Genomic DNA, 24,969 nt, shown 5'->3' with positions numbered 1-24,969 from the left:
TGATAGTTGACCACAAGACAATACTAAATAATAAATATCTAAGATCAGGGCCTTACGGTTCGTTCTGCACAAGAAGAGTTTTAAATATTTATTCCTTTATAAGTCAATGTTAAACAAGGGTGTGACATATATTGACCCAAGGGTCATGATTTGAACAATCTTGGCAGACAACCAATACAGCATGCCAAATACTAAATATCTAAGCTCTTGGCCAAAACCTGTTTAAAGGTTTTTCCCTATGCAAGTCTATTTAAACAATGTGCCCCCATGGCGATGCCAGTTTTAACCCCAGGGGTATAATTTGAACAATCTTGGTAGAGGACCACTAGATGATGCTACAAGCAAAATATCAAAGCCCTAGGCCCTGTGATTTTGCAAAAGAAGATTTTCAAAGTTCTTCCCTATATAAGTCTATATAAATCATATGTCCCCTAGGGCGGGGCCATATTTGACCCTAGGTAGATAATTTGAACAATTTTGGTAGAGGGCCACTAGACGATGCTACATGCGAAAACATCAAAGCCCTAGGCCATGTGGTTTTGTACAAGATTTTCAAAGTTTTCCCTATATAAATCTATATAAACAATTTTACCCCCAGGGCGGGGCCATATTTGGCCCTAGGGGGATAATTTGAACAGTCTTGGTAGAGGACCACTAGATGATGCGACATACAAAATATCAAAGGCCTAGGCCCTGTGGTTTTGGACAAGAAGATTTTCAAAGTTTTCCCTATATAAGTCTATATAAACCATGTGAACCCCTGGGCGGGGCCATATTTGACCCTTGTGGCAAAATTTGAACAATCTTGGTAGAGGACCACAAGATGATGCTACATACCAAATATCAAAGCCCTAGGACCTATGGGTTTGAATAAGAAGATTTTTTTAAAAAGTATTTCCTTTCGGTTGCCATGACAACCAGGTTTCTGTAAGAATTCGATTCTTTGAAAAATTTATAAAGAAGACTATCCAAGGAACATCGCTTTGAAGTTTCATCAAAATTGGCCTGGTGGTTTAGGAGGAGATGCTGTTTAAAGGAAAATGTTGACGGACGACGGACGATGCACGACGGACAGTCACTGATCAAAATAGCTCACCCTTGAGCACTTCATGCTCAGGTGAGCTAAAGAGAAAACTTGAGCTCATATATCTTCTGAAAAAGACTTTTCTGTCGCATTTGCTTACTATAAACTCACAGCAAATATACACTACTATAAACTGGTATTACTCGTCGTACTAAAATTAAATATTGTTATACCAAACCCAACAATATCTCTCAAGGTGGTACCGTAATTTGAATTACTCAAGACAAGAAATGGAACTAAAGTATACTTATGTTGAATAACCAAAGGGCAATAACTCAGTTTAAATCATCCGACCAGAACATGAAGACAATAGTAATATGCGCATCTGCTCTTGACGGTGAAGATTCATATGAAGATTCACTGAATTTCGGCCTAGGATTGCTAAGGAAGACTCCGGACAAGAAATTGTGCTATAGTATGCTCTTGTTAAATAATCAAAGGACAATGACTCAGTGAAAAAGCATTCGAACAGATTTACATCTCCTCTTAAGAGAGAAACTTCATATGAAGTTTCGATGAATCCAAGCCACTGGTTGCAGATGAATACTCTGCACAAGAAATGTTTCTATTAAACACTGTGTTGAATACTTAAAGGGCAATACCTCAGTGTAAAATCATCAGACAAATAATCTCCTCTTGATAGTGAAGCTTCCTATGAAGTTTCGATACATTCCAACTTGTGGTTGCTGAGAAATACTCCGAACAAAAATTGTGGCACAGACGGACGGACGCAGCGTTGACTAATTCCCCCCTTCGGGAAGTATAAAAACGTAATAATATGGCCATATATTTCTTATTTACCCTTCAGAAAGGGCCCATTCCCATGCGTTAAGACCGAATGTTGGTTCCCTTATTACCAACCATGTATATGTACAAGAAACGGAAACTCTCACGTGACTTCTGTGAGCGTTAAAAAAACAATTTCAAGCAAAGCAATTTGTATAGAATTTATTAGTAATATTATACACAACAATGTCCTGTCAAGATACATACAAAAACAATGCATCTAAAGAAAGGATATTCAAAAATGATCTTGACAGATCGTGAAAACTAATCAAAAAATTTGACAAGTGGAAGATGACTGATGACCTATTTGAAAATTCTTTCTTCCAGTTCGATTTCCTAAGAAAGGCTCCTCCGTTTTGTTGCTTTAAACTGTCAAGTTAAAAAGGTATCACTAAATGTTTTTTTCTCTATATAACTATTGCTTCAGTCTCCTGACAATAATTAAGGCCATTCACAGCGTTGTAATTAGTCTATATAAGTCCCTTCTTTTCACATATATATATTGAGGATTGATCGAATGTACACATGTTTTTGTAATGATATATTAATACCTATTGTGTATAACAATAATGCTAATAAAGTATATGTTAACAGTGAATTATCTAGCTAGTCTTAAATCATAGCTCTGTGGCCATTCCAAGTGTAAAAATAGTGTTCGGTAATCTGTCAGCCATTTCGCGCTTAGACCAGATGGCTCCCACGCTTGTTTCTTCGGTACTGGTATGGTTATAAAATGCGTACACTGACATCGCTTGTAATAAATGTTTGCATTTTACCAGATTTAGGAACAGGGGATGTGCTTTTTAATAGGAATACCGTACTTACATAATTAACCTAAAAGAATTGCTTACATTGTCCGCCTTTCAGTTTTGGTATCAAGGAAAATTCTTACGCAAAATATACGGGTTTTTTTCTGGTGTAAAAACTTAAGCGGGGAGGCGGCATGATTTGGATACATTAAAAAAATGTATGATCGTTATAGTGGTATGGGGAGACTCGATATGTAAAGTTTGCCATATACCAATTAATTATTAAGCAATAGTCTGGCCATCAAAAGTGGAAAGTGAGATTGTATTCAACCACATAAAAATGTAAACAGTTGAAACTTGTAGCAAGATCATTCGAACGACTTCATTGTTTGTTTCTGGTATTAAATTTTAAAATAATTATAGAAATTGTTTGACTGACATTTTTGTCAAACTTTTATCCAAAGCTCATACTGTAAAATAGGCTAGTATAAACTATTTATTGTGTTGATCATTTTTCTTCGTTATCATGTGAATTTATTATGAAATTTTTTATAAGACATATTTATAACGGTTTTTGTACTGTATTGTTTACATGGCCGATTTAAACCATATTAAAGTGTCAACAGAGTGTTTGCTACAAATATTTGAAAGAGGTATGACTAATTTTATACTACTAGTCACAAACATATGACAACTTCATTTTTGTTTGTGTACAGTACCAAGTATCATCTTAAAGTTTAAAAATCAGTACATGTTCCATGTCTGCTCTGTCCCTTGTATATTCTAAAGATGGCAATATCAGTTATTAAAAGTACCGATAGATACAGCAAGCTTGCCAACAGCTAAATATATTTCGGAATTAAGGCAAAATTGTATCAATCTAACCATAAATCTATCTCGGTTTCGGATGTCAACTATTAACGTACTTAAAACTATTTAACATGTTATCAAAATATCCTTACCTTTTTGGTTGTACTATTATAGCTAAGCTTAGGCAGATGCTGGCACCAAGGTTCAATTCAATAACTGTTTCGCTCAGTATGCTGTAACACTGAGGGTAGCTGCCCGTGTGAACAAACCTGATCTTCTCACACACGGCCTCACATCGAATACCATTCTATGGCATTCATCTGCAGAAAGTTTTGTTCAAGTCCATCCAGTAATAAAGCAACATAAACAATACTAAATCCGTTCCAGAAATGAGTATCTCATAAGCAACATCATGAATCAGGTAGAGCGCAGAGATGCAAGGTTCGTACAGGATAAGCTCAGTTTATGATACGCTCCATTACAATACAATACAGATGTATTATGTCCAAAGCCTCCATGATAAACACAATAATGTACAGCCATGCTGGTCCAATCCAGATCCTTCTCTACTGCAACCTGCTAGAATTCTCGATCAAGAGTAAACCAAATCTCCTGCAGCAGTTCTGCTTCTCAATATAGTTTCTCTCCTACCGCTTTTGTTCTTTGCTACCACCGAACGACTCAACACGACGTAAACCAATCTTCGCTTTAGGACTGATCAGGCCAACACTCGTTCACGTAAAGCGCCAAAGTTCGTTTTATTTGTTTACGTAACGGGACATTTTTATATGTAAATAGTCATCGCCTAAGCTGTGCATGAACTGTATTCCACGTCAATCGCGAGTATACTCTTCTGGAATGTGGCGATCACTGACTATGATGACGTGATGATGAATATGATCTAAAAGATTTCTAGGTTGCATTCCATTCTTCAACAGAATATGTTAAAAAATCTTAGCGTGCGTTATCCTCATATCTAAGATTCTTGACTCTTTGTTTTCTATCCTAAAATACAACATGTGGCTCTCTTTATTTTTCCTCTGAATCTGTTGAACTGAATGTTTTGTTATTGGATACATCTATAAAATGCTTTAGCAGTTTGGGCATCAATAATTCTGAAAAATACTTTTTGCTTGAAGCAAAACCGGAATGTTTAAGACTGCAAAGTTGCTTTTATAGAAATAGTTGTTAGAAGTAGTTGATCTTTTATTGAATATGTGTCATTTTCTAAAGATCTCTTGGGATTATTTTTTATACCGATAGGTATCCAGTAAGAGAGATGTTCGTTTGTAGCATGCATCATTTTCTTCTTCTTTTTCAGCATTGCTTCGTTAGAAAAGCTCTATCCGGCTCGCCGACCCGTATGTTTTATCATTTCATATAAAATAATTCTTAAAAGTTTTTTTTTTCAAGATTTCGAGATGATTTCCTTCCTTGATTCAGATGGCTATTCTTGTTTGAAGCAGAGGAGTGTGTGATTTTATTGTGGGTGGTGGGGGATGGGGTTATTGTCTTTTCAAACAACTTTATAAACGAAGATTTCTACTTATAGTATGAGCACAATTCCCAACTTTATAGTGCTGCCCCGCTGGTTTATCAAGCCGTAGACACGTTGTTACATGATTCCCCACCCGATCACATTATACTGTCACTTAGCTGACCAGTCCTAGAATTATCCTCTTAATACTTCGCATCGACTGAGGAGGCTATTAGTACCATTCCATTTCATGTATTGGGTATAACACCGCCTGTGAGCGAACCCACGACCATGGATTAATAATTTGTTTTCCGACAAGAGACAAATTTTTAATTCAAATTATGTTTTATAAAGTTTTGAGCCTATTTTATCATTCGAACATGGTAGAAAACTTAAATACAATGTACGGCAGAAAAATATCTAATTCGTTCACCAATCTTAATAATTAGTATTTTTTCTTGACTTTGGTTGCTATCACACAGATTTTTCTTAACAACGAAACATCCTCCTTCTGATATTGCAGAAACATTTGTGGCTTTGTTACAGATCGTTTCAGAACTGATCCGTTTTACAATCAGGCTTGTTTTATCGGCCTCGATGGCTATAACAATGTCCTTTAGACATAAGAAACAATTCCGTTCAACTTTAGAAACTACAGTGGCTTATCAGGACATAAAAGAAACCTTCGTTTTTCCTTATATCGATAAAAATCGAATCGAACAAAGCTGCTCCATTCACATGGCTCTGTGTTGTGTATTTTTGTTTCCAAACTCTGCATATTTTGTGTCCTTATATACAAATGATTTATGCCAAGATAAGCATATTCAAATCACGAGAACTGATGTAGTACAATTTCTCTTCCAGTTTTTGCATGACCTGAAACACACAAATTGTTCATTTTAGTACTAGTAACGGAAGTGTACTCGCTTGAAACAAGTACATGTATAAATAAATATTTAATAGCGAGCACAGGAATTAAGTCCAATATGCAAGGTTCGGGACATGTCTGATCAAATATCACATTTCCAGGAAGTGTAACATTAAACCCAAAAACATGGAAAAAATGCAAATGAAATCTTATTTTTGATTACATACAGTTATGTGAATTGGTAAATAATTTCACAACCGTTTAATTGGGTTCTCTAATCAATTAATCACAAGAACAAGAACAAGAAACCATTTATTCATAGATATCAAATACAAATTAACTGTATAAATGAAATAACCAGCATAACGCTCTCTTTTACCTAAATATTGATTATATATAATTTACTCAGATTAGGCATTCATTGTTGAGACGGACAGATATATTGAATTTGTATAATATCGATTTTCAAAGTCGGTTGTGCTATAATAATTTGTATAGCAGCCCTATGACATCTTAACCCTTTCCCTGCTAAACTTCTAAAATGGACTGGTCGATCATTCAATTTTGGCAATACCATTTATTTTTCGAAGGGGTGTTCACTAAAAATTTACTGACTGAATAGCGAACAGTGCATTGGTCGCAAAGCCAGAATCACTTGCCGCCAGCAGGCTAAGGGTTAAATAAAGCATTATTAAACATATGTTCGAACTGTGTCTTTAATTCTATGGTTTAGTTTAGATTGTCTCGCTACCTCATTATTTGATAAAAGGTATGGCACATATTCAAAGATTATGTCTCGTTTTAGTGATTTTAAATAACGCTTTTTCTAAAATTAGTTTTTTGATTATTAACAGTTATTTTTGTTTCAATAGATAATTATGACCTTAAATCACAATTGATCTGTTTTATTACATGTTGAAAAGACATTATATTTCACGCTAACTAAATACGCATTAGACCTTTTTGGAATTCGAACCTTTAACTTTTAACCATTAATCAAATATTTTTTAACATGTGTTGTTTTGTATTTAAAAATATTACTTCATGCTCTAAGGACATGTATTTTCAACCGCATTAAAACGCAAAAACATCTGACGTTTTGCCAAAAAATGATTTCATACATACATGTATCTTAAATGGATAAGAACATATCTACAATATTACTTTTTATGAAAAATAAGCTAAGAGATTTAGTAGATTATAAGTTCTAGCGTTTGATTTTGAAATCATTTATACATATGAATGAGTAAAATAATTTTAAAATGTGATTTCACTACACTGACTGGTATTTTATGCCGTGATTTGAATACTAAAGCGGATAGCTTATTTCCGATTTCTTTTTTCAAATTTGACCGAGTCTATTTTGTTTGGGTCTAAGCAACTGAGAAATTACTGTAAAGCGTTCTTATATAGGAACAAAAACGTCGTTTCCTTAAAGTATTATATAATTTATTCGTGTGAAGAAAATATGATAGTGTTTAACTGATTTACGATGCATAGTTGAAAATATATCTAAACACATTTACATTTAATTCTCAATTTTTAACATAAAACGACTGATATGCAGCAGTATTATATGAGCCGCAACATGAGAAAACTAACATAGTGCATTTGCGACCAGCATGGATCCAGACCAACCTGTCCATCCACGCAGTCTGGTCAGGATCCATGCTGTTTGCTAACGGTTTCTCTAATTGCAATAGGCTTTGAAAGTGAACAGCATGGATCCTGACAGCGGATGCGCAGGCTGGTCTTGATCCATGCTGGTCGCAAATGCACAATATTGATTTTCTCGTGGTGCGGCTCATATCAGCTTTCAGTATTTAATTCAAATGTATTTTATAAGTATGCTTAAAGGCAAGATTTCAAGGGTATTGTCCTAAGAAATTAACATGTCCTTATAATTTTGAACCATCAGTGGCAGAAACTACACTTTTGAACATGATGTGAGTTAATAGTAAGGTGAGGCGCAAACCATTAAACAGTTTAGCTACGCAGTGTACTACTGTGTTCTTTTAATTATTCATTTCTGTTTTTTTTTGTCTACATAATTTATTATGTTTTCTTTGTGGAGCCTCCGTGGTCGAGTAGTTAAGGTCGCTGATCTCAAATCACTTGGTTCTCATCGATATGGGTTCGAGCATTCGGGGCGTTGAATTCTTCATGTGAGGAAGCCATCCAGCTGGATTGCGGAAGGTCGGTGGTTCTATCCAGGTGCCCGCTCGTGATGAAATAATGCACGGAGGGGCACCTGGGGTCTTCCTCCACCATTAAAAGCTGGAAAGTCGCCATATGACCTATCATGTGTCGGTGCGACGTTAAATCCAAAAAATAAAAATGGTTTTTTTGTAAGCATTTCCGTCGTGTTTGTGTCTATTTTGCATGGCTGCGGGTTGCGGTTTGGGAAAGTTGTGTTCCTAGAACGTGACTTTGTCTGTTGAACATGTCTTTCTGTTTTTTGTTGTTGTTTTTTTTTGTAATCAAAAACCTTAATCTTCTGTGCATTGACTGGAATTCAAGTATTGAATTTGTTGGAACATAATAAATCCATATAAAATTGGGATTTTTTTGTTATTTTCCTGAAGATGTTTAAATATTGTTTTTAAATGATGAACAAAAAAATATTTGAATGAAAATTCAACTGTGTGGTTTCAGTCATTATTAAAATGTTTATATCTTTTTACTTTCACACACAAAAATCCTCAGTCAATGTAAAGAAAATCAGTTGGCTGCTGACGTCCAGAGCAGATGGATAAAAGCTCCCAAGGTTAGCTTTCAATACATTTTGGTGAGTAAAAAGATATAAACATTTTAATAATGAACACCAAAGGTTAATCACAAAGGAATTGTGTTGACCCATGAGGTGTAAGTGATAGCTGCATCAACGCCAGTAATCTTTCTGAGCTGGTAGGACCTTGAAAGTGGAATTTTGTTCAAACATGTCCTAGTGAGCGTGAAAGTGTTATACACTAGAACACAGTTAATCACACCGAAACGACTTTTGTTCCATACTTGGTTGCGTTCTGTGCTTTCAAAATGATCTTGTAATTTACAAATATACCAATTACTATTTAAATTCTTAAAACATAATATGAAATTTGTATGTAAATGTGTAGCCACTTTGTCTCACTTTACATTCATCGTGAGTTACACATTACTGCGCTAAAATCAGTTAAACCCAACACCACGTCAATATGCGCGCCTGCCTGAGACAGTGCATAAGCCAATATTGCAACAGGGCCTGAACAAATCCAATATAATCTGTGACAAGTTCAGCAAAAAACATGTCGATCACAGTGTATGCTGTTTTTGTTATTTATGATCAAAATAGAATGACATTTATTGAATTTATTATAACCCAGTTGATGCAGTCGGTAATATAAAAACGAATGGAATTACAACGCATAATGTTTATGTCCTACTGATATTTAGGCATTGCTGGTGTTTGTTTCGTGAATATTTATAAAGTGGCAAAAAAAGATCCATCAAGCGGTTTAAGAGAAGAATTCGTTAAAACGTATTTCTATTTAAGCTCTAGTGGCCTCTAGGAGCAAAGTTCTCCAAGTTTAATAACATTTGGAAAGGACCTTATAATGATTCTACATATTAAGTTTGATAAAGATCCATCATGTGGTTCATGAGAAGAAGTTTAAAGGTATTTTTATTTTAATCTCTAGCGGTCTCTAAAAGGGGCCTTAGCTCCCTCATTTGAAAAAAAGTAGTGTAGATGGCATTAAAATGATGCCACAGACCAAGTCTGACGAAGATCCATCTAGCGGGTCATGAGTTGGTAATTTAAAGATATTTTTTTTATCTCTCTCGGCCTCTAAATAGGGCCAAGTGCACCCATAAGAAAAAAAACTGGGAGAGGACATTATAATGATGCTAAAACTCATATCTGACGGGGATTTATTAATTTCTGTTCATGTTATGTAATCAAATGTAGTTTTATTTTTTTGGTCTAGACTAGCGGCTCCTCTGAAAGAGGTCGAGTGTCTCCATTTAAATCAAACTGGAAGAAGACCTTATAATGATACTAAAGATTAAGTCTGATGAAGATCAATTCAGCGCTTCATGAAAAGGAATCGTTTGAAGGTATCTATATTTTTAGCTCTAGCGGCTAGCTCTTCCATATGAATATAACTGAAGGAGGACTTTACAATGATGCTAATGACCAAGTTTGTCTGTAGGCCTCTAAAAGGTAAGTTAAACCTAAACCTTCATGCTCAGGTGAGCTTAGAAACATCAAACATGTTTCCATTTCTGATCTATTAGTATTAGTAACGGAATATGGCAATGAGTGCTCTCACACTGCAGTTGCAATATACATCGGCAATGTATATTTAGCGAATTAAAGGCCTTGAAATTAGGGAACCCCTAAACAGGGAATGCTATACATTTAATTTAGTCCTATTGCAAATATAGAATCTATTGTAAAAATAAATGGTGTTTGATATTCATGTGAATTCCATAAAACATTTTGAATTTTGCTTGCAGTTAATATATTTACTGGCATTATCATGTAATGGGAATAGGCATAAAACATTAAATGTTGGGCTGCTATGAAACAAATAGGGCTGCTTTATAATGATAAAGACAGAAAGGGTAGTACAACACGTATTAAAATAGAAAGAAGGATTTCCAAATACAACTTGTACAGTGTGCAGAGAACAAAAAACAAATGATGTAGAGGAGAATTCTTGCAACAATGAGCACTATTTATGTATAATAATCTGAAAACAAACGAATGTTCAAAATCAAGGCGACATGATTTTTGGTGCAAACTAATGGGTAGAAAATACAAATTAATAAACAAAAAGTCAAAATTGAGCTTATCTAAGGAATGTACCAGAAGACTATGCTACGCATAAGACTTCTTTCGTAATACCATTGAAATAAGTATTCCCTTTCAAAATTTGATCCTGCGGATATTGGACGTATAAACAAGTCTGACGAGATGCTGCGTGATAATGTTATATAAAATAATTAAGCAAACACGCCTGTACTTTCAGAAAAGAGCAATGCTAAAGCTGTCCCAGTTATTTTTAAAAAATCTAATACACTGATGTCTACAGATGTACCGAATTTTGCCTCGATGGACCCAACTGCTTGAAATAATTTGAAAGGGGAGGAAGAGCTCTACTGTCTAACCTTTCTTCTAAGGTAACCATCTGCAACACTGAGCCCTAAGACGTCCACTTATTTCATTTAAGCTTGGTGGAAGGCAACTAGCAAATGCTACATGCCTAAGTGTTTTAACTTTTATTTAAAAAAACAACAAAAAAAAAAAAAAAAATGCAAAACACTAAACTAAGCAGTAAAAAGGCGCTTTTATAAAATGACAGTATATGATGTCCAGCAAAAGTTTAATGTACTATATCTTTTCTTCTACGTCGTAGCCTTCCTAAAATAACTTCGATATCATTATGTAGTTCACGTTATAACAATGACGGCACACAATTTATTTAGCCTCAGATGATTATTTTTATGATATTTCATGCTCGATAAAGGAAGCAAAGAGTGCCTACGTGACCATGTTTAAATAAACACCACTAGGGGATATTTGCTAAATATCTTATATCTAAACGTTTCACATTTGGAGGTTACCCCACAGAAAGTTTGCAATAGTCGTGCCATCAAACATATTCTATGTTTCATATCTACATCAGCAATCAATGGCCCAATTCGTTTTATTTTGTGGCGTACGCCGTTTCGCCTCGTTGACGTTCGTTTGGCCCTGGCACTACCCGGGTCTATTCAGTGTACGCCGATGCGCATCGGTCTTGCAAGATAGGCAAAGCGGCAAATCATATATTTTTGCGATATAAAATCGGGTAAACATTCAGAATTCTTTGGTAAATACTAGTAAAGGAAACATAAAACAAAAAATATTTTGCTAATTTATTTGGAACAGGACGAAATAGAAAATCATACAAATTTGCAATTTATATCTTTTATTTGCAAACCGACAGGATTTGTTTTTTTTGCCGCTCACGTGACCGGCATGTCCCGCGTTCATTGAAATGAATTGACTCAACGTTACTAAGCATGATTAAATGACTATACTTGGATAAAAATCCCTTAATCATTCTTTAAACATTTAAACGTTTATAGAACAATTAAGTAAATACTTGTATTATAGAAACTATTGTTTTCTTTAGTGATTATCTTTGTCGAAGTAATTTAGATTCGTTTTCGATTTATTTTTAATACGCAGATTGATTACACACAGGAGAAAAACTGAAACAGTTATTACATGTCATTTACAAATTCAATTCTATTTGTGACGTGCCACCCAGTAAAGAAATATGACATTCAGACTACTGCGCAGTTCATTTATGAAAAAAAAATATTTCAGTTAATTTTATCACAAATGAAATAATTTGATTCTTGAGGAGCTTGCCATTATTCTACAGTAGCCTCAACACAAACATTTCATGTTTACTGGCCAGAGTAGCTAGAGTTCAGCAAGAGTAGCCAAAGTTCATCCAGTATCCAGAACTCTGGTTACTCTGGCTGGCCAGAGTGGCAAGAATTCAACCAGAGTAGGCAGAGTTTCTAGATTTTGAACATGTTCTGGCTACTCTGGTCAGCCAAAGTAGCCACAGTAGCCCGAGTCACCAGGATATCATTTGCTCTGGTTACTCTGGCTGTTTCTAACAGAGGAGCCAGAGTTCAGCCAGAGTAGCCAGAGTTTCTAGGATGTTAATATGTTCTGGCTACTATGGACAGCCAGAGTAGCCAAAGTAACCAGGTCCAATGTTCGCAAAATATTTTCAGTCTTAGCTGAGTTTGATTATAAAACTTAATATGTCATTTCTTTCTAAATAGCATATTTAAAACTGAATTTCAAGTTAATAACTATTTTCAAGTGGTTAATTAAAGTAGCTCTGGTTACTCTGGCTGGCCAGAGTAGCCAGATTTCTAGAGTCTTAACATGTTCTGACTACTCTGGCCAGCCAGTGTAGCCAGAATAACCAGGTCCCGTGTTCGCAAAACATTTTCAGTCTTAGCTGAATTCGACCTTGAAACTTAATATGTTATTTCTTTCTAAATAACATGTTTAAAACTGAATTTCAAGTTAATAACTATTTTCAATTGGCTATTTATAGTAGCCAGAGTAGCCAGAACTCTGGTTACTCTGGCTGGCTACAGTAGGCAGAGTTCAGCCAGAGTAACAAGACTTTATTAGCATTTTAACATGTTCTGGCTACTCATACCAAAGCAGCGTAACATCAATGCTTAAACTTAAATGGCAGACACTAGAACATAGAAGAATACATGCATCCCGAATAATGTTGTACAAATAATCATTAATCAAATCATTCAGTTTCAGTTTTAATATTGCATATGCCATGTTTTTGAGATTTTCCTACATATCTGCGATATGTCACATGTGTAATTGTTAAGCGCCCTTGAACGTATATTTTATATTAAATGGGTGCTCAACATAATAATAAGCAAATTTGATGAATTGGTATCTCCCGCCGAAAGGGCTTGCGGTGAGGAATGGCAAAATAATATATCCGGCAAAAAGTTAAGGATGTTACTAAGAAGCAAATAATTTCATTAGTCAAAATCATTTTAACAGAAAATGAATTTTTTTGGGGTGGGGGCAGCGGGGGTGACCAGTTGAGGGTACAAAATTTCACATATTGATTATAGATATTGATGGAAAATTAAAAAAGATGAAAACAAGCTTAAGAGATCTCAGAGTGATCTTGGCGCCCACCATTGAGCCATTTTTGAATGTTCCAAATTTCAAGACTAGCTCAAGGTCAAAATCAGGGTCAAATTTCATTTTGGTACAGAACACTGTGCATGTGGTGCATGCATGTGTTTCAAATTTGAAAGCTGTAGCTTGAGAAATGTTAAAGTAGGTACTAGGTAAAAATCAAAGTCAAATTTCAATTCAGAACACAAAAATAGCATGTGGCCCAAATTTGAAGCCTGTAGCTTCAGAAATGTGAAAGTAGGTCACTAGGTCAATCTCAAGATCAAAGTTCATTTCGGTACACAAAACTATGCATGCGGTCCAAACTTGAAGGCTGTAGCTTGAAAAATGTGGAAGTAGGTCACTAGGTCAAAATCAAGGTCAAATTTCATCTGGGAACACAAAACTACGCATGTGGTCCAAATGTGAAGCCTGTACCTTCAAAAATGTGAAAGTAGGTCACTAGATCAATGTCAAGGTCAAAGTTTGTTTCGGGACACAAACTTATGCATGCAGTCCAAATTTGAAGGCTGTAGCTACAGAAATGTGGAAGTAGGTCACTAGGTCAAGATCTAGGTCAACTCATACCAAGGTTCATCTTGCTTCTCAAAACTATACATGTGGTCCAAATTTGAATGTTGTAGGTTATCGACAAAAAGAAACTTTTCCCTGTATAAGTCTATATGAACCATGTGACCCCCGGGGCCGGGCCATATTTGACCCTAGGGGAATAATTTTAACAAACTTGGTAGAGAACCACTTGATGATGCTACATGACAAATATCAAAGCCCTAGGCTTTGTGGTTTGAACAAGAAGATTTTCAAAGTTTTTCCTATATAAGTCTATGTAAACCATGTGACCCCCAGGGCGGGGCCATATTTGACCCTAGGGGGTTAATTTCAATAATCTTAGTGGAGGACCACTAGATGATGTCACATACAAAATATCAAAGCCCTAAGCCCTGTGGTTTTGGACAAGAGGTTTTTCAAAGTTTTTCCCTATATAAGTCTATATAAACAATGTGACCCCTAGGGCGGGGCCATATTTGACCCTAGGGGGATAATTTGAACAAACTCGGTAGAAAACCACTAAATGATGCTACATTACAAATATCAAAGCCCTAGGCTTTGTAGTTTGGACAAGAAGATTTTCAAAGTTTTTCCCTATATAAGTCTATGTAAACCGTGTGATCCTCAGGGTGGTGCCATATTTGACCCCAGGGAAATAATTTGAACAATCTAGGTAGAGGACCACTAGATGATGCTTCATACCAAATATCAAAGCCCTAGGCCCTGTGGTTTTGAACAAGAAGATTTTCAAAGTTTTCCCTATATAAATCTGTGTAAATTATGAAAATAAATAAAGGGCCATAACTCACTCAAAAATTGTTAAACCAGTCTGATTTTCAGGGGGACACAACTAGGGTACAAATACATCATTCTGACAAAGTTTGGTCAAAATCCCCCAAGTAGTTTCTGAGGAGATGCGATAACGAAAAATTGTTAACGGACGGAAGGACGACGGACCACGGACGCAGAGTGATTTGAATAGCCCACCATCTGATGATGGTGGGCTAAAAATGGGTGGGGGATGGGGATGCATGATCGGGGTGGTGGGCAAGGCTGAGTGGAGAGTGAGGTGGGGGAATGGTACAACTTTGCATGCTGATAAATATTCATGGAAGGTTTGAAAAGAAATAGTAATAAAAAGGAATGATTTTTTTATATTTTGTGTGTGTGTGTGTGTGTGTGTGTGTGTGTGTGTGTGGTGGGGGGAGGGGTGACCAAGGCAAGGTGGTGACCAGGTGTGGGTACAAAACTTCACCTGTTTATAATAAATTTTCATGGAAAAGATTGAAAGAAGTTTAACAAGCAAATTCGATGAATTGGAATCCCCCGCCGAAAGGGTCAGAGTTGAGGAACGGCAAAAAAATATATCCTGCAAAAAGTTAAGAATGTTACCAAGAAGTAAATAATTTCATTAGTCAAATCAAATTAAAAGAAAATGAATGGTTTGTTTGGGTGTGGGGGGGGGGGGGGGGACGAGGATACAACAGTTTACATGTTGATTATAAATATTGGTAGAAAACGAAAAATGAAAAAAAAAAAAATGGGGGGGGGGGGGGGGGGGGGGAGAGGGAGGGGGTTGACCAATGTAAGGTGGTGACCAGGTGTAGGTTCACAACATCACATGTTTATAATAAATGTGCATGGAAAAGAATGGAAGAAGTTTAATGAAATTCTTCCAATTGATTGATTTGTTATGTACAGATCTGTGGATTTTTAAACAATTAAAGGGCAATAACTAAATGGAAAATTGACCAATCGAAAAAAACTTGAAGGGCATCGTTGCAGTATCTTGGTTCATGTCTATTTCAAGTTTGATGAAATTCTACCTGCTAGTTACTGAGAAATGGCTGCAGACGGACATTTTTCATTAAATCAAGGGCAATAACTCTGAGGGAAATTGACCTATCAAAAAAAAAAAACTTGACGGGCATCAGCGCAGTATCTTGGTTCATGTCTATTTCAAATTTGATGAAATTCTACCTGTTAGTTACTGAGAAATGGCTGCAGACAGACATTTTTTATTAAATCAAGGGCAATAACTCTGAGGGAAATTGACCAATCAAAAAAAAAACTTGACGGGCATCATCGCAGTATGTTGGTTCATGTTTATTTCAAGTTTCATGAAATTCTACCAAGTAGTTACTGAGGAATGGCTGCGGACGGACGGACGGACGGACGGACGGACAACGCCATTTCAATACCCCCCTCCCGATTTCATCGGCGGGGGATAATAAAATTCTACTATTTGGTTGGTTTGTTCTGTACAAATCTGTACATATTTAAACAATTAAAGGACAATAACTCAAAAATTGACCAATTGAAAAAAAAAGACAGGCATCATCGAAGTATGTTGGTTCATATTTATGTCAAGTTTCATGAAATTCAACCAGCTTATTACTGAGAAATGGCTACAGACATTGATTTTTCATTTAATCAAGGGCAATAACTCTAAGGGAAATTAACCAATCCAAAAAAAAATCGACAGGCATCATTGCAGTATGTTAGTGCATGTTTGTTTTAAGTTTTATGAAATTCTACCTGATAGTTACTGAGAAATGGCTGCGGACGAACATTTTTCATTAAATCAATGGCAATAACTCTAAGCGAAATTGACCAATCAAAAAACAAAACTTGACGGGCATCATCGCAGTATGTTGGTTCATGTTTATTTCAGGTTTCATGAAATTCTACCGGCTAGTTACTGAGAAATGGCTGAGGACGGACGGACGGAGGCACGGACTGACGGACGGACAACGCCATTTCAATATCCACCTATCGATTTCATCGGCGGGGGATAATGATAATAATAACAATAATAATAATGATGATGATGAAATACAATATTTTTCCTCAATGGATGCAATATGGTGTTACAGTATTCTAATTGTGGGCGAACGTATGTTTTTAGGCAGTTTCTTTCATATTATTGTTATTACACTGTACATAGTTTTACAAATCTGAGAGTGTTAGTAGCTTTTAAAGATGTAATTTTAATACGTTTTTCCAAGTTATTACATCACTTATAGTAATCCCAAGATACTTAGCATTTACTGTACTTTTTAGTTGTTGATTAAATAATTTATATGGAAAGATGATATTTTTTCTCCTTTTTTTGAGATTCCTACTACTTCGCATTTATCAGGATTGAATTCCATAGACCAATTACGTTCCCATTCTTCTAATTTTGTCAAATCATCTTGAACTTCGTAAGAGTCTATTAACGAGTCTATGTTGAGGTATATGATAGTGTCATCAACAAATAAGCGTATTCTACCTTTAACCGAGCCAGGAAGGTCATTGATAAAACAAAGGAAGAGACCAGGACCCAACACTGAACCTTGAGGAAACCCCTGAGAAAACTGGTAAAGAGTGTGAGCCTTCAACTACTACAGATTGAGAACAGTTACTAAGGAAAGATTGAATCCAGGATAGAGAGATTCTGTAGACACAAATTTTCACGATTTTATAGAGAAGGAGTTGATGATCGATCTTGTCGAAAGCTTTTGAGAAATCCATTACAATGAGACCTGTTTGTTTCCAGATTGGAGATTGTCAAAAGTTTGTCAGGATCCATGCTGTTCGTTAACAGTTTCTCCAAGTCATATACGCTTTAAAAGCGAACAGAATTGATCCTGATCAGACTGCGCGGATCGCAAAGCCACTATGTATGTTTTCTCATGGCACGGCTCAATTATTAAATTTCGTAATCAAATTCAGCTAAGACTGAAAAACTTTTGTGAACATGGGACCTGTTTACTCTGGCTAACCTGGGAGACCAGAGTAGCATAAACGTGTTAAAATTCTAGAAACTCTGGCTACTCTGGCCAGTCAAAGTATCCAGAGCAAATGAAATCCTGGTGACTCGAGCTACTCCGGATACTCTGGCTGACCACAGTAGTCAGAACATGTTAATATCCTAGAAACTCTTGCTACTATGGCAGAGTTTTGGCTACTCTTGCTACTCTAAATAGCAACTTGAAAATAGTAATTAACTTGAAATTCAGTTTAAACATGCTATTTAGAGAGAAATGACATATTAAGTTTCATAATCAAACTCAGCTAAGACGGAAAATGTTTTGTGAACGAAGTTACTCTGGCTACACTTAAAATCCTAGAAACTCTGGCTACTCTGGATACTATGGATGACCAGAGTAGCCAGAACATTTCAACATGCTAGAAACTCTGGCTTTTCTTGCTGAACTCTGGCTACTCTGGCTGAACTCTGGCTACTCTGGCCAGCCAGAGTAACCTGAGTTATGACTACTCTAGATGAACTCTGGCTACTCTGGCTAGCAAGAGTAACCAGAGTTCTGACTTCTCCGGCTACTCTGGCTAAACTCTGGCTGAACTCTGGCTAATTTCACGCATATACGGTAGCGTATATTAATTAAGCATGCTTTAGAGTTATGACTTCTCTGGATGAACTCTGGCTACTCTGGCTAGCCAGAGTAATCAGAGTTCTGACTTCTCCGGCTACTCTGGCTGCTCCGGCTAAACTCTGGTTAAACTCTGGCTACCCTGGCTGCTCTGGCTGAACTCTGGCTACTCTGGCTGCTCTGGCTAATTTCACGCACATACGGTAGCGTTTAATTAAGCATGCTTTAGGTTGTCAAATGTACATATCCTTAAATTAAAATAGAAAAAGTGGAAAAACCACAGGTGCTCAACACGACAAAAATGAAATGTTGCAAAGTCTGTTTTTTACTGATCTTTACATAAACTGTTGTTCGGTTTTTCTATTGCGGTTTTAGGTAACATAATATCAGGTATATCTCTCATGTTACATAATATGAGATGTATCTCTTGTTTAAAGAAATATAAGATCCAGGAATTTGTCCAAATCCGTTTTTCCTCATACCATGTTCTCAATTTAAAAAGCTCTAAAATATTTAAAGCAAATATCTGTAACACAATAACTGCTGAAAGTAATTCCAAGAATTAACAAAACATGTTCTTTCTTTGCATATTTTTTCTTGATTTTTTTACCTAAAATTAGATTCGTAAAACAGGATTCCATGAATCTAAGTGTCTACATTGTTCTTTCAAGTACACAAGAGGTGTTTAATGTATATCTAAACACGATGCAAACATACATATTTGTTCAATGATCTAAATTTCAATGCAACAGATGCTCGATTTGAGATCAGCAGTCTGCAAGGCTTTGACCAAAATGACAAACTTGCAGCAATAATGTAAATAAATACACTTTTACCGGTCAACGGCTGTTTCATTAGTTAACATTTGGATGGTTGCATGGTAAAATATCATTAATACTGTATCAAATACGGAAATATATACATCAAAAGATTATCTAACATTGTCCTGTACATGGTTGTCAAAACAGGTACAATGTATATAGTTTGGCTCGTACCCAACCGGAAAACATCGGCTCATCCGATATGTTTTTTTCAACTGAGGTTTCGTCCAAAAATGATGTTAAACAAGTGAATGAAGTATTGCCATGCAATACAAAGTCTCCTACTGGAAGGCACCTAATTTTCTCTACTGCAGTATAGCATAATGAACTGATATCTGTCAAACTGAATGATGTATAAACAATATTGTACTATATATACAGTATGTTATAAACAAAAGACTTGGATTAAAATTTGTTTATATAAAACCCTATAGTTGTTTTCATATAGCATGTTTGGCCGATTATCAAAAAGGTAACGTTATTTATAGGAAAAAAAATCCATATAAGTCCACACAAAACTCTTTACCAGGTCAAAATACACCTAAAATTGGATGTAACATGCATGTTGTACCACAGAAAACTGGTCTCGATTTTTCCGTACGGCCTTAATAAGTAAGTTACAATATAAGCTATTTATAGTAACAACAAAAGGGACATTATTTAAAAAAAACTAGAGTGCCTCATGGTGGTGAACATTTGTGCCAAGTTACATCAAGATCCCTCCATGCATATAGAAGAAATGCTCCGGACAAAGTCATTCTTGAATATGGCATTTGACCTCTAAGCTTGACATTTACCTTAGACCTAGGGACCTGGTTATTGCGCAAAACAATCCGTCTCATGATAGTGAACATTTATGCCAAGTTACATCAAAGTCCCTCCATGTATGAAGAAGTGTTCCAGACAAAGTCATTCTTGTATCTGACATTTGGCATCTGTGTGTGACCTTGACCTTCAACCTAGGGACCAGGTTCCTGTTTATGACACTCCCTCTCATAGTGGTGAACATTTGTGCCATGGCAAGTAATATTCAAATCCTGTTTTGCATGACAAAGTTATACACCGGATAGGAAAAATGTCCCATTAACCTTTGATCTCCAAGTGTGACCTTGACCTTTAAGCTAGGGTTCTAGGTGTTGCGCATGACACGTCATTTCATCATTGGGAACATTTATACCTAGTAATATTAAAATCCCTTGATGGATGTCAGAGTTCTGGACCGGACAGGAAAAAATCCACATTGACCTTTGACCTCCAACTGTGACCTTGACCTTTGAACTAGGGATCGGGGTTTTGCGCATGACACGTCATCTCATCATGGAAAACTTTTGTGCCAAGTAATATTAAAATACCTTCATGGATGGCAGAGTTATAGACCGGACACGAAACAGACTCTGTTCATGCCATTTTAACATTTGACTGCCAAGTATGACCTCGACCTTTGAGCTAGGGGTCTGAAAGTTGTGCATGACACATCATCTTATTATGAAGTACATTTGTGCCAAGTAATATTAAAATCCCTTCATGGATGACAGATTTATGGACCGGACAGGTAAAAAGCTCTATTGACCTTTGACCTCAAATTGTGACCTTGACATTGACATGTAAGCTAGGGGTCTGGGTTTGGCGCATGACATGTCGTCTTATCATGGGGAACATTTGTGCCAAGTAATATTGAAATCTCTTCATGGATGACAGAGTTATGGACCGGACACGAAATTGCGGACGGACGGACGGACGGAATGAAGGAATGACGGATGGACGGAAAAGCGCAATCCTATAGTCCCCGAAACTGGTTTTCAACCAGTAGGGGACTAATAACATAACAGAACGCGGTGCTGATAAACTGAGCACAAACAACGATATACTATTCACTATATTTTGCAGAATATTTCAAACATTCGAGCTTCAATTTAATTTACATTGATGAAAAATATCGGCTCTACATTTGTCAGAATAATATGTACATTTGATATATGGATAATGTAACACATAAGCACAGATAGTGCTTGACTCACTTTTCATGCTATCATTGCTATAATTATTGTTCAATTGCTGTTAATAATAGGATTTGGGATCATATATGGAGGATTTGGGTTAATTACAGTGTTAGCTTGATCCCAGCATCACACAGTTTAGTATATACAATAGTTAAAAGGAACCAACTATTTGTTAAAGCAAGTACTCGTTTTGAAATACTATGTTCGAATCTGAACCAACCAGGAACAATTTTTATAAATAGCACCAATCAAATCTCACGTCCGCTAAGATATAAATAGGTAGACCGTAGATGGATGACAGAAAATTCATTCTGTATCCAGCGGTTGAAGCAGAAACATCGAGGATTCAATTAATAATTTTTCCAAGTACCTTGATGAGAAAGCTATTGCAACTAAGTTAATACCAGCAGATGACCCCTATTGATTTTGAGATCAGTACGTCAAAGGTCAAGGTCACAGTGACCCGGAGCAGTTAAACGGTTTCAGGATGATAACTCAAGAGCACTTAGGCTTAGGATCATGAAAGTTGATAGGGAGGTTGGTTCAGCAGATTACCCCTTTTGAAATTGAGGTCAGTAGGTCAAAGATGAAGGTCACAGTGACCTGGAGCAGTAAAACAATTTCCGGAACACTTAGTCCTAGAATTGTGAAATTCGCTAGGGAGGTTTGTCATCACTAGCAGATGACCCCTTTTGATTTTGAGATCGGTAGGTCAAAGGGCAAGGTCAAAGTGAGCAGGAACAGTAAAACGGTTTCCGGACGATATTTCAAGAACGCTTGGGCCTAGGATCAGGAAAAGTAATAGGGAGGTTGGTCATGACCAGCAGATGATTCCTATTGATTTTGAGGTCATTAGGTCAAAGTTCAAGGTCACACTGGACGCTCACATTGGCCAGGAACAGTTAAACGGTTTCCGGACAATAACTCTTGCGCCAAGGATCATTAAAAGTTGATAGAGAGGTTAATCATGACCAGCAGATGACCCCTATTGATTTTGAGGTCAGTAGGTCAAAGGTCAAGGTTAAAGTGACCCCAAAGAGTTAAACTGTTTCCAGATGATTACTTGAGAACGCTTTGCCTATGATGACGGAACTTGATAGGGAGATTGGTCATGACCAGTGGATGACCTCTATAGATTTTGAGGCCAGTAGCCCAAAGGTCGAGGTCACATTGATCCGAACAGTTAAACCCTTTCCGGATGATAACTTGAGAATATTTATGCCTGGGATCACGGAGTTTAATAGGGATGTTGATCATGACCAGTAGATGACCCCTGTAGATTTTGAGGTCAATAAGTCAAAGGCCAAGGTTACGTTGAACCAGAACAGTAGAACTTTTGTTTACATGTACAGTGAGCAAATAATTTCCGTTTCTTGTGCAATTACTGAATGCATCAAGGGGGTATTTCGTGTTCTACGAGCTCTTGTTTTAACTAGGGACGATACGCCGCTTTTCAAGGAATTGCCCTCTGTATATCATTGAAGGTTTAAAATATTTGCAGATGTCTCTGAATTGTGTCTTGTACTTGTAACATGTGCGCATGTTAAGGTCCGCTCGGCACGGGGCTGGGGGTAGAGGTGGGGTAGTAGAAGGTGGTCGACGGTAGCATGCATTTCCGTTACCGTCAAAGAAAATGCTATGTTGAACTGTCTGCAACCTTTTAATTTTTACCGTGTTGGGAGTCACTTAATATCGTTTATCAGAAATTCAGTTTCATATATAATGGCTTAGCAGCATGGTTTACCTTGCTTTACCTATATTTTGTTAGAAACTATTGCTGCCTGAACTTTGTGATAGCCAACTGTTTCAAATGAAATACGCATGTGTGATTTTCTCAAAATGGTCGTTGCAACTAGTTACCTTATGTAACTGTTTTGATCGAAAATATTACACCTTATTTATGCTATAAAGATCAGTTGCCTAGATCTACGCATTTGCGAACAAGTACATTATTCTGACGAAAACGCATTTTTAGATTTGACTAGCATTTCTTTTGTAAACTTATAACGTCTGCTTTATCTAATATGAACATTCATGTTTCGCCATCTGATATGTAATAAATTGTGCTGTCTAACAGATTATGTAGTTTTCATGACACCTTTCATGTAACTAATGCAAATCACCTTTCTCGTTACGTTTATGTTATGATGACGTGTCTTTAGTGGGCCCTGATAGAAAATGGATCTTAGAGCCTTGAAGCACATAGTATGTAAATTAGATTAACCAATAAAATGGTAGAAACGAAAGGAAAATAATTTCAAATCTCCAGCCCGTCCAAATTGTTTTGAAAACAAATTCTTTCTTTAGAAATATAAGAATTTTATTGTTTAATTCTGATCAAATTCAAAGCATGTATGTGTCAAGTACGGAATGTTAAAATGAGCTGTTTTAACTCTTATCTTGATATATGTTGTTTGTTTTTAAATCCTAACTGCACGCGATGTTTTGAAATATATCTTAAGATCTCGTTTAATGTTTTTTATTTAGATTTCAGGTATTAGTAACATTGATATTTTTTATAAAATGATCAAGGTATTATTATTTGAATAATAATCATATTCTTGTTGAGAAGACGGCCATACTCCCATTTGTAAATGACATTATAAACAACTACAATTAGGTACTTTGTTATTCTATGTTTTTACACATGACATGGTCCTTAATATATTGTGTAGAAGTTTCAAAAAAATATATAATTATATATATATATTTGTTTAAGACACGAAACCATACACAGTTTTTTTCCTTTGCACCATTCAATATCAATATTCAAAGTATCTAAACAAATGACATGTGCCTTAAAGTTTGCAAGGGCAATGTCTACAAAATAATGACACGAGTGCCTATTACCAAGGATACTTTACCTATACTCAATTTCAAATAAATTCATTTGAAAGTGATGGAACCTAATCCAATCATCCTACCAATAAAACAAATGATTAAGTGATTTGACATTAATTAGCTTTAAGTAAAATACAAATAATCATGTAATACTTTCAGCACAGTTTGATTCAGAATTTCAAATATCTAATCATAGTCGGGAATGATTTAACATTACCTAGACTTACTGGTACCAATGTTCAACCATTACAAAGCAGAAGAAACACAAGGATGAAAGTCCAACAGCTACAAGAATGCAGGCAACATACAACTCTCCATATGATAACAGGACAATGTAAGTAATGTCCGAAAATAAGCTTTGCTCCATTTTTTGCCGTAAGTCTCTGTAATTTTATAACGCTGATTGCACTATTTAGAATAGCTCATATAAATGAAATGAAATATTTCACATGTTTAATAAATAATACAACACACATCTTTACTTTGTAATCCCAATGGACTGAATTGCAGAGTATCAAGTGTAGGTGACTTACATTAAATATAATTCATATAATGATACTATAGATAATAGATATAAGTTTGAAACTAACGAAAACATACAAGTAACATGATTATTAAAAAAATCCAGGCAGGCGTTCAAATCATCCCCACAAATGAACTAGTTATCATTCTTTACATAGAATTTAGGATTGAGAAGCGTTCTTTCATTGTATGTGAAAGCCACGTCTAGGATGTACTTGAGTATGTAAGATGTTCAAGTAGGATGACAACCACAGAGTATTCGTATTAGTCCACAAGGAAGATTTAGTTTGAGTGGTCCTTTTCCTTTATTACAGCATATGTTTCCTAATTACACCCACACAGAAAAGTAAA

At 36.0% G+C, this 24,969-nt stretch overlaps 1 long non-coding RNA gene across 4 annotated transcripts in view; it reads right to left on the bottom strand.

Moving 5' to 3' along the window:
* Nucleotides 1-24,969, bottom strand: part of LOC123554729 (uncharacterized) — a 122,696-nt gene that overhangs the window by 7,981 nt on the left and 89,746 nt on the right. For 3 of the 4 annotated variants that reach the window (XR_008371667.1, XR_008371669.1, XR_008371668.1), the window contains exon 2: nucleotides 3,582-5,782. This is a non-coding gene — a long non-coding RNA (uncharacterized LOC123554729). Of the gene's footprint in view, nucleotides 1-3,581; nucleotides 5,783-24,696; nucleotides 24,785-24,969 lie in introns of those variants that run through there. The other variant, XR_008371670.1, reaches the window with a different exon arrangement.

Source organism: Mercenaria mercenaria, chromosome 7, assembly GCF_021730395.1.
Source record: "Mercenaria mercenaria strain notata chromosome 7, MADL_Memer_1, whole genome shotgun sequence".
Taxonomy (NCBI): domain Eukaryota; kingdom Metazoa; phylum Mollusca; class Bivalvia; order Venerida; family Veneridae; genus Mercenaria; species Mercenaria mercenaria.
Note: the sequence above shows the minus strand (reverse complement) of the source record. Positions and strands in the feature narration are given on the sequence as shown.